The sequence below is a fragment of the Gopherus flavomarginatus genome, chromosome 2 (genome assembly GCF_025201925.1).
Source record: "Gopherus flavomarginatus isolate rGopFla2 chromosome 2, rGopFla2.mat.asm, whole genome shotgun sequence".
Taxonomy (NCBI): Eukaryota; Metazoa; Chordata; order Testudines; family Testudinidae; genus Gopherus; species Gopherus flavomarginatus.
Window position 1 is genome coordinate 174869892 of NC_066618.1, and position 14968 is coordinate 174884859.

Sequence of the window (14968 nt, forward strand, 5' to 3'; positions counted from 1 at the left end):
TGTTGCAGGAAGCCCTGTAGCCTGCTAATACCTGTTACAGCACCCTTTGCTGGCCAGATGCAAATGGCTACCAAGAACCAATTTCAGAGCTGTTAGCTTTCCGCTCGCCAAACCCTCAAAGACTTGATGAGTGCAGTAGAGAAGGACAAATGAAGCAGCGGCTCTTGGGCCTTATGCTTTAAAGCTTCTGTGAACTCTGTTTTTTTTTTCAGGGAGATTTTATAAACATAAATCAATTTTAATTTGCTCTTTAAGTTAAAGGTGGGGTGTATTGTCAGGAGGAAAGGAATGCTGTGCGAGGCGGGAAGATTGTGGAGATTCCCTGCAATTTGGAGGCAGGAGTGCCCTATTTCTGTATCTACCTGTGAACTTTGTATTTGAAATCTGACCACCTAAGCAAGTTTAGGGCAGAAGTGTCGTCATGACCATGGCATCCCAAAAGTGCACGTTTATTATAAGTCTTTGAGGATTCTCTTTGATTGCCAGAGTTGTCACAAAAGCTAGCTTCCAGCCACTGGCTGCTCATGTTTATGTGAGCTGGCAACACTGAGTTGAAATTTAAAACATCAAACAAAGCACTAAGCTAGAAAATGTTCTGTGCAGAATTTGGCTTCTTTAGTTTTATTTGGCCTATAAATACTACTTAGAATTGTTACTGTCTATTTTTGGTAACTGTTTCAGGACTTTCATATCCATCATTTTGTCTACTTGTAGTTACTGTTTAGTTTTTTCTTTGAAAAACCTATACCTAATGTAAAAAAACCAAAAAACCTAAACACAATAAATTATAGAATTCTGGACAAAAATACTGTCAAAACACCAAACAACTATAATTAACTAAATCTGATAGAATGCAAAAACTTTTATGTCTGAAAAAGCTCTGTTTTGTAAGCAGAACCACCTGAAAGCAGAAACTGTATAGCATCTCATTTCTGTATAGTTAAAAAATGAAGACTAAATACAGGCTGCTATGAAGTATGCTACAAAGTAAAAAGTGTTAGGCTAGTGTAGTTTACGTGCAGCACTTATGGTGCATCTGGTGACTTGGATTCTTGTGGAATTTTAATGAATCTGCATTACTAAACAGGACTCTGCTACTGGAAATGCTTGTTTTGGCATGGGTGGACTTTTAAAGCATATTGAAATAAATAGAGATTATGTATTGGTCTACTTCTGACTATTCCTTTTTGATGCAGCTTTAAAGCTGCTGATGTGAATTCTTTTGGTAAGCTTTTGTCTTTCATCCATTTTTTCCCATCCTAACCTCCAAAATGAAAAGCTGAGATTTTGTACTTTGTGCTAGCATCTAACTTCAAGGACATTTTTATTACCATTTTAGTACTGCTTTTGGAGAAGAATAGCTTGTAATAGTAATAGAAATGGTGACTGTCCTTCAACTAAGTGGTGTTTGCATGTGTCATTACAATAAAACTACTTTATTTATAATTCTGTTGTCAATGACATTTTATAGAGATTGAGATGAAGTGGAAATAGAGGTGGCAAATGTATTAATTCAGTCTCAGGATGTGAATTTATAATTACAGTGAACTACATTTCTCTTGAGTTAAGTTTAACATACTCATTTTTTTAACTGCTCGAAGATGGGAGAGAATGATCAAATAAATACATAAGTATAGCATGAGGCTTACTTTAAAAGGTGGTTAACAACTAATTGAGAGCAAGCATGCTAGGCATTCCAGGGTTTCTGGAGTATGTCTGGAACCCTTAGATCTTCCTTTCTAGCTCTTCATGTCTAATGCAAGTTAGTTTACCATTTCATATTATCTGTCACTCTCCCTTTCTGAACGGTTATTTGAAGAGGAATGTGTCCCTTTTTTAATACCATTTGTAGTCTTTGTTAATCTGATAGTGATCTCACATCACATCCGCTGCTTGCCCTGGTCTGTGTCCTCATGATATGACTATTCAGGATAGGAGTTGTAGAAAAATGATGATACTCTGACTACTTGTGATCAATAAAAGATCCCCCGGTACTGCTCACAAGAGCAGAGATGTTGTTCTAGATGTCTTGGCTCGTTTCCAGGGTGAGTATTTATACTCTGCCCATCTGAAATTCCCCCTGTACTTTCAATTGAATAAGATTTTTTCAGTTATTCAAGAGCTAGTTCTAAATTTATATGGACTTATTTTTATTTTTGCTTGTCTCTTTGTTAAGGCATTTTTCTCTTTCAGCATCAGATACCTAGTAAAATTAATTTGGATGCTCAGCTCTATTTTTTTCTTCTGCTGCTAAGCTTGTTATAAATGTAATACCTGGACCAGTAAGTTTAAATAGCAGAGGCATATTGCCTTCAGTAATTGTCATAGCAGTATATTGAAAAATTACAGCTGAATTTCCTGAGAATAAAATATTATGCTACTTGCTGGTAGATAGGAAAAAAGTAGGAGATTAAAATCTTCACTAGTTTATTTGCACTAATATTCCCTTTTATCTTGTAATCACATATAGTTAGTATGAAAACACATTGGTGTGCTCAGCCCCTAACTTAATTGGACACCCTTTCTAATTTACATATACTTGGCAGGCTGGGATTCTGGTCAAATCTAGTTTAAATCATACGGTAAACTTTTTTCCTGATCATATATTTTTTTAAATCCTACTGCATTCTGGAATAGAGTAGTGGAGTTTTTGCTCTCCATCTTATTGAAATTCTGCATATGGTAGTTATATACGCTTAATTGAATACAATTTTATTTTGGTTACAGTAATACCTGAATTATTTGCTTGTTAGCAGCAGAAACTGGATGTCAAGAAAATTCGCCATAGCAAGGAAGAGTTGGAGATTGTTGAAAGAGCGTCTTGTGCAAGGAGCTTTGTGTGTAATCATAGTAATTTGAAAAGCTTTCCTAGTATTTTTGTCACTCTCGTTATTTAAGAAGAGATTCCTGAAAGAGAAGAGTCCCTCTCCAAGCAGTCTGCTTGCAGTTTAAAACACACTGGTTTCATAATTGTCAGGTTGGCAGTACCCATCTGCAAAGGGGCACTCACCTCTTGAGTGCCTCCAATCAGCTGGGTAAGGAACTGCAGTCCTTTTTGCCCCGGTGCCTTCTGCAGGCTACCGACCGACCTTGGTGGGTCTTCAATTGCTTGGCCCTCTGGCTGATTCACAAAGTCCAAATGAACCCCTTCCAGCATATTAAGGAGTCCAACAAATAAGCAGTCTGTTTCTCTGGGCTAGAGTTTTCACCCTCGGCTCTAGGCTTTTTAAATTCAGCCCTTTTTTTCATGCTCCCTGATGAGGCATGTCCCCTTGTTGGGGTTTATAACACTTCACCTGTGGCCGGTAGGGGAACCCGGACTGCCCACTACTCCAGATTCCAACCCGGGGACCCCTGTACACCGCAGCTACATACTGCTTGCGTGAATCCATTGCTGCTATTTCTGTGGGCCTCATCCTGCTGAACCTTTTTATTTCCAGCCCATTTCAGGCCCAGGTTTTTTTCTGTCTCCAGGCCAGAAAGGAGCCCCTTTCATCATTCCTCTGGTCCCAGCGAGTAACTGACCTGCTAAGGCCAGGCAGCTCCTTTATTTGGGCCAGCAGGGCTGTGATTAGCTTTTGCTAGCTCCTGTGTTTTGAAAATAGACTTCCAAGGTGGAGATGAGTATAGATTTTCACTTTCATCCTTTAGGATTTCCTTCTTTTTGCAGGTAATAGTCTTTCCCCAAGGAAGTAGTTTGCAATAGGCTATTGCAGAAATTGAGAATTGTAAAATTCTGCTTCCTTGTAAAGTGTAAAGCACCATATAACTTCAGGTTGTTTCCATTAACAACATATTTATCTTTTTATGGTCTTACTGATTTTTGTACTAGAATAAAAGCTGCTTATGACTTGGATGTAATCCTAGTTTGATTTAGCATCTGTGGCTATTTGTATGTTTTGAAAAGTGAGCCACTAAGGTTTGAAGTTGCTCTTTGTGCAATGTGCTACAGTTTCTTTATATATTCTTCAGTGAAAGACATGATTATTAACTTTTCTCTGCATATAGAGACTTTGAAGTTTGTCTTCACGAACCCAGGCACCCTTTACTGTGTTGGATAGAGAAAAAAATGGCAGGATCCCTGTAGTGTTAATATGAATGCTGTAAAACTAACAAGGACTGGGGCTTAACTTTTGTTTGCATGGGGATTTGAAAACATTTTTTAGGAGGTAGGGTTATATCTGAGTTTTAGTTATTCAATTAACTATGATTGTTAATTGGTTTGGTAGCCAAAACAAACTCAAATACGATCCTTACCCTAAAATTAACCAATTATCTGTGTCTGTTGCTTGTTTTGGGATTATTTTCCCTGTCTGCTTTTATATGTTGTCATCTCAAATGCATTGGAGCTACTAAAATAACTTTGCCTTCAAAATGGAGAGGAAGAGATCTGAAACACTTCTCTTCTTCTCAGGCATCTGGAGTGAAATCCTGGCTGTATTAACCCAGTGGGAATGTTTTCATTGACTTCAGCGGGGCCAAGATATCCCTCTGCATCTGGATTATTGCTAAGCACAATCTTCGAGCCATCTAGCTGCAGGGAAGGGTTTTCCCACTTGGAGAGCACTAGAGTAGCAGGAGCCTTCATAAAGCTTTGATCCTGACAATTGCGTGGCTACTTTAAAGTCTTAATGGCTATACCTTAAAGGGAAAAGAAATGCTGTCTGTCTTGTGTTTCTGGCTCCAGGGTTACTAATCCCTTGGGAAGGCATTAACACTATAGTCCAGGAGGATCTCAAATGACAGCTAAAAGACAATAACTTGGATTAATAGTAGAAAGAAATTTAACAATGTAATTTGGCAAATTCGTGTAATGAGATTTCCAGCCAATTCCAATACTTAATTGCCACATCCTGCTTGACTGCTTGCTAGTGCTCTCAACGTTCTGCTGGAGTTGAGGGAGAATGTGGTTTTTTTTTTTCCTGTCTGAAATGATGTTCCATTGTAACCATAAAAATAGATCCATGAAAGACCAAAGAGATCAGTGGGAATATTGTTTTCTTTCAGATTTGTTACCTTATTACACTAGATATCCTGGTCGGATATAGTAAAAATCACCTTCTGTATAAACACTTCTGATAAGAATCAGACAAACTGGTTATGTCAGGCCAACTTCTGTAGCTTTACTTGACTAAAGCAAATAGCCAGCTTTATTGTAACTCTTATTTCAAACATATTGGAACACAAGTACTATGCAGTATAATCAATATTCCCTTTTTGTGCACTTCAAGTGGATCAGAATCCTAAATTTAGAAACCATGATAAACGTGTACATATTACTGTGATAGAGAACTTAGCTTATTGATCCCCCGCCCACCTTCATATATGTCAAACTAGTCTCTCCTAAATTGGTAGCTTCAAGAACAAATAATGTGGACGCTATTTCGCTCAATTATAACAGTTGGTGTTCAGTCATATTGCATGTTCAAAGACCAGGGTTGACATGTCAGCATTTTGCTCTAGCTTAAATTATAGAAGGCTCAGAATTAAGTTTTCTGATCTTGGTGTGTTCAGGAGAGGAAGGAAGTACAATTCTACAAGTGTCTTTTTTTTTTTTTTTTTTTTTTTTTTTTTTTGAAGAATGGCAAAGGTCTACAGATAGGAGGGAGGAAATGACATATCTTGAATTATGGAGTCAGTGTATCATCAAGTAGTTAACAAATTATGTATGTTGTGGAGTTTTCCTCCTACCAAGGAATGCTGCAAAGGCATCAGTGTCGCTTGTCACCACTTTTCTAGTTAATGCTGTCAGCACAATGTAACGATTTAGGAGAAAGGGAAACCATGGATATTTAATTCTTTAAAGCCTGATTCCTTGTACAAACTCATCAGCAGAGAATAGTAGTCAGTTACATACCTTCATGGTATCCTACTTGCATCAGTGACAATGTAGATTAATAGCATAACTCTCTAAATATAAAAAACATTGGACACAAAGTCAGTATTTCAGATCAGTTCATTTTTGGCAATGCTCCATAATAACAAACACCCTGGACCATTAGGGATTCATGCTGTTAATAATTAATGTGAAGCAGGTGATTAAGATGTGAGTTTGACTTACTATCTTAATTCTCTGAGCAACTGCCCACCAGCCTTCATTACTAATATATCTGCTGGATAATTTACACTGCTGTATGAAGAACGTAGCTTTACTTGGAACTGAGAGAACACACAGAGAAGGAAATAAACAACACCCTCTGCTCATCTTAAATTACCCTCTAATGTGGGGGATAGTTCCAAGTATACAGTCCTTCCTTCCAACTTTTCTTCAAATGTAATTTAGCAATCATCTTCTTTGTAATGTTTGAAACATACTCTGAAGCCGTCTGAGGCCATAACCTATGTGTTGATTATTAAACTGGCTAATTTTCTTACGGCTGATTAAAAAAATGTAATGTTTATTTTCGAGCTTATCCATGGATGTAGCTGTATTGACTGTCACTTTATCTCTTCTGCCCTCCATCTCCCCTCTTTTTTACTTACTTGCATTAAGTATTGCAAATGGAGGTTATGTTGAAATATTATTTCTGTATAAATCTGGGTCCATTATGCATTCCACGCATGTTAGTGTTTGCTGTAATCCAGTCTGAGGGGGAAGTAATGATGAAGTTTTATCACTGGATCGCTAAGATGTAATCTGTTAACTGATTTCCTTCCTTACATCATAACACTTTCCTATTGATCGGCGAGAGGTGCGAAGTGAAGCTGACAAGTGGAAAGCTTTCCTTGGTGAACAAAGGACCTCAACCATCTATTTCTCAGAAAACTGGGCAACTAAGCAAATGAAATTCAATGTTGATAAGTGCAAAGTAATGCAAGTTAAAAACCATAATCCCAACGATACATACAAAGTGATGAAGTCTAAATTAGTTGTTACCACTCAAAAGAGATCTTGAAGGAGTCATGGATAGTTCCCTGGAAACCTCACTCAGTGTGCAGCGGCAGTCCAAGCTAACGCTGTTAGGAACCATTAGGAAGGGGGTAGATAATGAGAGAAAATACCATGACACTATAAATCCACGGAATGCCCACACCTTAATGATATAAGGTGCCACAGGACTCTGCTGCTTTTACAGATCCAGACTGACATGGCTACCCCTCTGATACCTTAATGATAGAGGTTTATATAATCATGAATGGGGTAGAGAAAGTAAATAAGGAGGTGTTATTTACTCCTTCCCATAACACAAGTACCAGGGGTTACCTATTAAAATTAGTAGGAAGCAGTTTTAAAATAAACATGAGAGAGTGCTTCACACAAACCACAGTCAATCGGTGAATCTCATTGTCAGTGGATGTTGTGAAGACCAGAAGTATACCTGGATTCAACAAAGAATTAGCCACGTTCCTGGAAGATAGGTCCATCAATGGCTATTAGCCAGATGATCAGGAACACAACCTCATGCTTTGGGTATCCCTAAGTCTCTCCCTGCCTGAAGCTGGGACTGGATGATGGGGATGGATCACTTGATAATTGCCCTGTTCTGTTCATTCCCTTTGAAGCATCTGGAACTGTCCACTTTCGGAAGATAGGATATAGTGCCAGAGGTACCATTGGTCTGACCCAGTATTGCCATTGTCATTGAAGTCTCTGTAAATGTTAGATCTTCACTGTCTCAGCTTCCAGTGACATAGGACCCTGCCTTTGATATATCTACAATCTAACTACAGTCTGAAGGCATTATTTATATCTTGATGGGGGAGAAGTTTTCATCATTGGCCGCATATTTTGTGTTAGTCAACAATAACATCACTGCAAGCTGGCTAATTGGATTGCTCCCTATCTTTTTTTTTAATCTTTTTGTAGTTTTTATTTTCTAACACTCTTTTGATTGCTTTGCTTGTACTAACTTTATAATTGGAGAACAAATCATTTTAGGATATTAATCTGGGGAGGCCCCTGGGCTACAGACTTTTGAAGTATCGGAGGGGTAGCCGTGTTAGTCTGCATCTGTAAAAGCAGCAGAATCCTGTGGCACCTTATAGACTAAGGGCTTGTCTACATCACAAAGTTGCAGCGCTGGTGAGGGGGTTACAGCGCTGCAACTTAGGAGGTGTACACATCTGCAGGGCATCACCAGCGCTGCAACTCCCTGTTTGCAGCGCTGGCCGTACTCCCGTTTTGTCTCGGGTGTAGAGGATCCAGCGCTGGTGATCCAGCGCTGGTAATCAAGTGTAGAAACTTACCAGCGCTTTTCTTGACCTCCGTGGAATAAGCAGGTATCCCAGCATAGCTGAGGAAGCCTCTGGTAATCAAGCTGGTCTCCTTCCCCGGTTTGCTCTCGCGTTCCCCGAACCCCGAGCAAGCAGGTCTCCTTCCCTGCGGTTTACAGGGTGGTTCGGGGAACGCGAGAGCAAACCGCGGCGAAGCTGGTCTCCTTCCCCGGTTTGCTCTCGCGTTCCCCGAACCCCGAACAAGCAGGTCTCCTTCCCTGCAGTTTGCTGGGTGGTTCCGGGAACGCGATAGCAAACCGCGGCGAAGCTGGTCTCCTTCCCCGGTTTGCTCTCGCGTTCCCCGAACAAGCAGGTCTCCTTCCCTGCGGTTTGCAGGGTGGTTCCGGGAACGCGATAGCAAACCGCGGCGAAGCTGGTCTCCTTCCCCGGTTTGCTCTCGCGTTCCCCGAAGCCCCCCTTGAAGCCGCCCAACAGCGCTGCAGTGTGGCCACATCTAACACCACTTGCAGCGCTGGTTGCTGTAAGTGTGGCCACTCTGCAGCGCTGGCCCTATACAGCTGTAACAACCAGCACTGCAAAATTGTAGATGTAGACATACCCTAACAGAAGTTTTGGAGCATGAGCTTTCGTGGGTGAATACCCACTTCATCGGATGCATGTAGTGGAAATTTCCAGGGGCAGGTATATATATGCAAGCAAGAAGCAGGCAAGAGATAATGAGGTTAGTTCAATCAGGGAGGATGAGGCCCTCTTCTAGTAGCTGAGGTGTGAAAACCAAGGGAGGAGAAACTGGCAAGCCATTTGATTAAACAAAGACTGTGAATGGCTTGCCAACTACAAAACCAGTTTCTCCTCCCTTAGTTTTCACACCTCAGCTGCTAGAAGAGGGCCTCATCCTCCCTGATTGAACTAACCTCGTTATCTCCAGCCTGCTTCTTGCCTGCACATATATATACCTGCCCCTGGAAATTTCCACTACATGCATCCGACAAAGTGGGTATTCACCCACAAAAGCTCATGCTCCAAAACTTCTGTTAGTCTATAAGGTGCCACAGGACTTTTTGAGACTTTTAAAGGCATGCTTTTAGAGCTCTTTTTTGTCTATACCGTTAGTGTCAGTATGTGTGGTACCATTTTCACTGACTTTATATAAGAACACAAAGGAACTGAGATTTAGTGACGGGAAAATGAAGTCTGAATAAAATGCATTAGTTAGCCATGCCAGAAAAGAGCTTCCTCTCATCCATTGTCTCTGACGCAGATCTTTTCATTCATCCAGTTAGTTGCCTTTAGGCACTCCTCCCAGTGGTTGTTAGGCAACCATAACAATGTTGCTGCACATGCAGGCTGTGTGATTGGATTCTCCTCTATCTTTTTTTTTAACCAAATTTTTTTTTTTGCATTTTTAACTTTTTAAACAAGATGAGTATAGGCTGCATATGCAAGTGTTCCTTTCAGGAGATATGAGAAACCTAAGATTTTAGGAATCCCATGACACGCGTCAGGAGGATAAAATTATGAAATCAGTATAATTGCAGACACTCTTGTAGATATGCAGAATTGAGATTTTAAGGAAGTGCTTCTTCCATTACCAAAAGTGTTACTAAATTTCAGTTTACTGTAATGGATGTTCCTTTTCAGTTCAAATTAACATAAAAATCTGAAGAATTTTCCAGTTGAGAGATGAAGTCTGCACAGATGAACAAAACTGAGCCATGCAGCACAGGTTTTTCAGTTCAAAGGGCTTACACAGAGGGAATCATGCACCTGATAACTGATGCTGCTAACTATATGGACAGTTCTCTAGCATGAAGCATGTTAGAATATAGTAGTACTTCAGTGCAAGATCAAATGCCGCAGAAGACCTTGTTAAAAGTAAAATTACCATACAATTCTGACAGGGTTGGAGTGAATCTACTGCATTCTGGTGCACTTGTAGAAAATTTAGTGTTTCACTCTGGATTCCCTCTTATGCCTATACCAAATGGTGTGTTGACATCAAGGGAACCAACAAACCTTCAATGGCCCACTTAAGTGTCTTTAACTGAGCTTACAAATCTGTGTATGACACTCAGAAAGTACAGACTTGAAATGCACACCAGCAGCATTCAAATAATCAAACTGTGAGGTTGCACTCTGTATGATTTTATGAAAATATGCTAGAGAGTGAATATAATGTAACTGGAATATGCTTCATGCAGAAAGTCTCTTGTAAGGTATCCATTACAAAGTTTATAATTTACTGAGTTGTGGTCATCCTATTTGTATAAATATATAACTCTTGTATCTGAAACTAGAAATATGAAATATAACTCTGAGGTCCTATTGTATTTATGCACAGTGTGGGCTATTAATGGTGGTTTGGAATCTTGATGGCTCCCATCAACCAGGACAATTGACTGTGGATGGCTCTGTTTGCTTACAGGCCTTCCTGTGAATCAGGCTGGGAGGAGTGAGGGCTTGGAGTTTTACAGTGACGTGATCATGTCACCTGAACTGGAATCCATCTTTAACCTGGTGCTTTTCCATTTAGAAGGAGGGATGGGAACCCAGAGAGGGACAGAGGATTCCTGACTTGTGCAAAAAATATATATAAAGGGGTGGAACAGAAGAAAGGGGGCTGCAATCATGAGAAATCCCCTAGCTACCATCTGAGCTGGAAGAAGGGCTGTACCAGGGGGAAAGGATTGTGCCCAGACTAGGAAGGCGTCCAGTCTGTGATAGAAGCTTATTGAACCATCTGAGGGTGAGATTTTTATCTGTATCCAGTTTTTCGTACTGTACTAGGTTTATACTTGCATGTTTTGTTTTATTTTGCTTGGTAATTCACTTTGTTCTGTCTGTTATTACTTGGAACCACTTAAGATGGGCACTACATTAGCCTTTTCCCAGTCATCTAGGACCTCCCCCAATCACCATGAGTTTTCAAAAATAATGGCCAATGTCTCTGCAATCACATCCGCCAACTCCTTTAGCACCCTCGGATGCAGCACATTCGGCCCCATGGATTTGTGCTCATCCAGCTTTTCTAAATAGTCCTGAACCACTTCTTTCTCCACAGAGGGCTGGTCATCTCCTCCCCATGCTGTGCTGTCCAGTGCAGCAGTCTGGGAGCTGACCTTGTTTGTGAAGATAGGCAAAAAAGCATTGAGTACATTAGCTTTTTCCACATCCTCTGTCACTAGGTTGCCTCCCTTATTCAGTAAGGGGCCCACACGTTCCTTGACTTCCTTCTTGTTGGTAACATGCCTGAAGAATCCCTTCTTGTTACTCTTAACATCTCTTGCTAACTGCAACTCCAAGTGTGATTTGGCCTTCCTGATTTCACTCCTGCATGCCTGAGCAATATTTTTATACTTCTCCCTGGTCATTTGTCTAATCTTCCACTTCTTGTAAGCTTCTTTTTTGTGTTTAAAATCAGCAAGGATTTCACTGTTAAGCCAAGCTGGTCGCCTGCCATATTTACTATTCTTTCTACACATTGGAATGCTTTGTTCCTGCAACCTCAATAAGAATTCTTTAAAATACATCTAGCTCTCCTGGACTCCTTTTCCCCCTCATGTTATTCTCCCAGGGGATCCTGCCCATCAGCTCCCTGAGGGAGTCAAAGTCTGCTTTTCTGAAGTCCAGGGCCTGTATTCTGCTGCTCTCCTTTCTTCCTTTTGTCAGGATCCTGAATTCAACCATCTCATGGTCACTGCCTCCCAGGTTCCCATCCACATTTGCTTCCCCTACTAATTCTTCCCAGTTTGTGAGCAGCGGGTCAAGAAAAGCTCTGCCCCTAGTTGGTTCCTCCAGCACTCGCACCAGGAAATTGTCCCCTACACTTTTCAAAAACTTCCTGGATTGTCTGTGCACCACTGTATTGCTCTCACAGCAGATATCAGGGTGATTAAAGTCCCCCATGAGAACAAGGGCCTGCAATCTAGTAACTTCTGTTAGTTGCCAGAAGAAAGCCTTGTCCACCTCATTCTCCTGGTCTGGTGGTCTATAGCAGACTCCCATCACAACCATCACCCTTGTTGCTTACATTTCTAAACTTAATCCAGAGATTCTCAGGTTTTTCTGCAGTATCATACTGGAGCTCTGAGCAGTCATACTGCTCTCTTACATACAATGCAACTCCCTCACCTTTTCTGCCCTGCCTGTCCTTCCTGAGCAGTTTATATCCATCCACGACAGTACTCCAGACTTGTGAGTTATCCCACCAAGTCTTATTCCAATCACATCATAGTTCCTTGACTGTGCCAGGACTTCCAGTTCTCCCTGTTTGTTTCCTAGGCTTCTTGCATTTGTGTATAGGCACTTAAGATAACTCACTGATCTTCCCGTTTTCTCAGAATGAGACAGGAGTCCTGCCCTCTTGCACTGTCCTGCTCGTGCTTCCTCCCGGTATCCTATTTCCCCACTTACCTCAGGGCTTTGGTCTCCTTCCCCCGGTGAACCTAGTTTAAAGCCCTCCTTACTAGGTTAGCCAGCCTGCTTGCGAAGATGCTCTTTCCTCTCTTCGTTAGGTGGAGCCTGTCTCTGCCTAGCAGTCCTCCTTCTTGGAACACCCATCCCATGGTCAAAGAATCCAAAGCCTTCTCTCTGACACCACCTGCGTAGCCATTTGTTGACTTCCAGGATTCAATGGTCTCTACCCGGGCCTTTTCCTTGCACAGGGAGGATAGACAAGAACACCACTTGCACTTCAAACTCCTTTATCCTTCTTCCCAGAGCCACATAGTCTGTAGTGATCCGCTCAAGGTCATTTTTGGCAGTATCATTGGTGCCCACCTGGAGAAGCAAGAAAGGGTAACAATCCAAGGGCTTGATGAGTCTTGGCAGTCTCTCTGTCACATCGTGAATCCTAGCTCCTAGCAAGCAGCAGGCCTCTCGGTTTTCCCAGTCGGGGCGGCAGATAGATGACTCAGTCCCCCTGAGGAGAGAGTCCCTGACCACCTCCTGTTGGGAGCGGTGGTTGTGGAACACCCATCCCTAGGACAGTGCATCTCATGCCTTCCAATCGGTAGAGTCTCCTCCTGTTCCCTTCCCTCAGATGTATCATCTAGTCCATTCTCCACATTAGTACCTGTGGAGAGAACATGAAAACGGTTGCTCACCTGTATCTCCATTGCTGGTACATGGACGCTCCTCTTTCTTCTTCTGGAGGTCACATGCTGCCAATTTTCTTCCCTGTCCTTCTGTCCCTGCTGCGCAGCCTGCTCTGATTCCTCAGAATGTTGTGCCCGTAGAAGCATATCCTGACGTCTGTCCTGGAAATCTTCATTTTCTCTTATGCAACACAGGGTCAATACTTGTTTCTCCAGACCGCAAACCTTCTCTTCCAATATGGAGACCATCTTGCACTTTATACAGACAAAGTCGCTTCTGTCCTGTGGAAGAAATACAAACGTGGAACAACTTGTGCAGGTTACAAAAGCTGAACGCTCACCTTCCATATTTCTTTCCTTCTAAAAGCTTCCTCAGCTGTTGCAGAAACTGCTCAGAGAAGCTTGCAAGATGAAAGCCTCAGTACACTCTCCCCAGGCAAACTCCTTCTGTTAGCCTCTGCTGTTCACCACTCAGCTGGTTCACTGCTGACTGCCTTTTTATAACAGTCAGTCAGGTCCACTCAAGGCCCACCTGGAACAAAGCACTCCCAATTCACACTTTTCAAACAATCAATCAAGCACACAGTCAAACTGACAAACTGTCCCCGCAACAGACGCTCAGATACTCACCAACACAGACCCCCTAATGCAGTACTTAGCGTACCTCCTCTCGGACAGATCCCAGGCAAACTCCCTTTGTTAACTGTCCACTGTTCGCTTTAAAAAAGGGAAGGAGAAGGATCTGGGGAACTACAGGCCAGTGAGCCTCAACTCAATACCTGGAAAAATCATGGAGCAGATCCTCAAGGAATCAATTCTGAAGCACTTAGAGGAGAGGAAAGTGATCAGGAACAGTCAGCATGGATTCACCAAGGGCAAGTCATGCCTGACTAACCTAATTGCCTTCTATGAGGAGATAACTGGGTCTGTGGATGAGAGGAAAGCTGTGGATGTGTTATTCCTTGACTTTAGCAAGGCTTTTGATACAGTCTCCCATAGTATTCTTGCCGACAAGTTAAAGAAGTATGGGCTGGATGAATGGACTACAAGGTGGATATAAAGCTGGCTATATCATCGGGCTCAAAGGGTAGTGATCAATGGCTCCATGTCTGGTTGGCAGCCAGTATCAAGCGGAGTGCCCCAAGGGTAGGTCCTGGGCCAGTTTGTTCAGTATCTTCATTAATGATTTGGAGGATGGTGTGGACTGCACCCTCAGCAAGTTCGCAGATGACACTAAACCGGAAGGAGTGGTAGATACTCTGGAGGGTAGGCATAGGATACAGAGGGACCAAGACAAATTAGAGAGTTGGGCCAAAAGAAACCTGATGAGGTTCAACAAGGACAAGTGCAAAATCCTGCACTTAGGACGGAAGAATCCCATGCACTGCTACAGACTAGGGACCGAATGGCTAGACAACAGTGCTGCAGAAAAGGACATAAGGGTTACAGTGGACAAGAAGCTGGATACGAGTCAACAGTGTGCCCTTGTTGCCAAGGCGGCTAACGGCATTTTGGGCTGTTTAAGTAGGAGCTTTGCCAGCAGATTGAGGGACATGATCATTCCCCTCTATTTGACATTGGTGAGGCCTCATCTGGAGTACTGTCCAGTTTTGGGCCCCACACTCCAATTTTTCCACATCCTTCTTGTAAAGATTCCAGAGGAGGGCAACAATGATGGTTAGGGGGCTGGAGCGCAT

The 14968-nt window shown here is 42.0% G+C and overlaps 1 protein-coding gene across 1 annotated transcript in view; it reads left to right on the forward strand.

Moving 5' to 3' along the window:
• PHLPP1 (PH domain and leucine rich repeat protein phosphatase 1) overlaps positions 1-14968 on the forward strand; it is a 231634-nt gene that overhangs the window by 155147 nt on the left and 61519 nt on the right. The window lies entirely within an intron of this gene.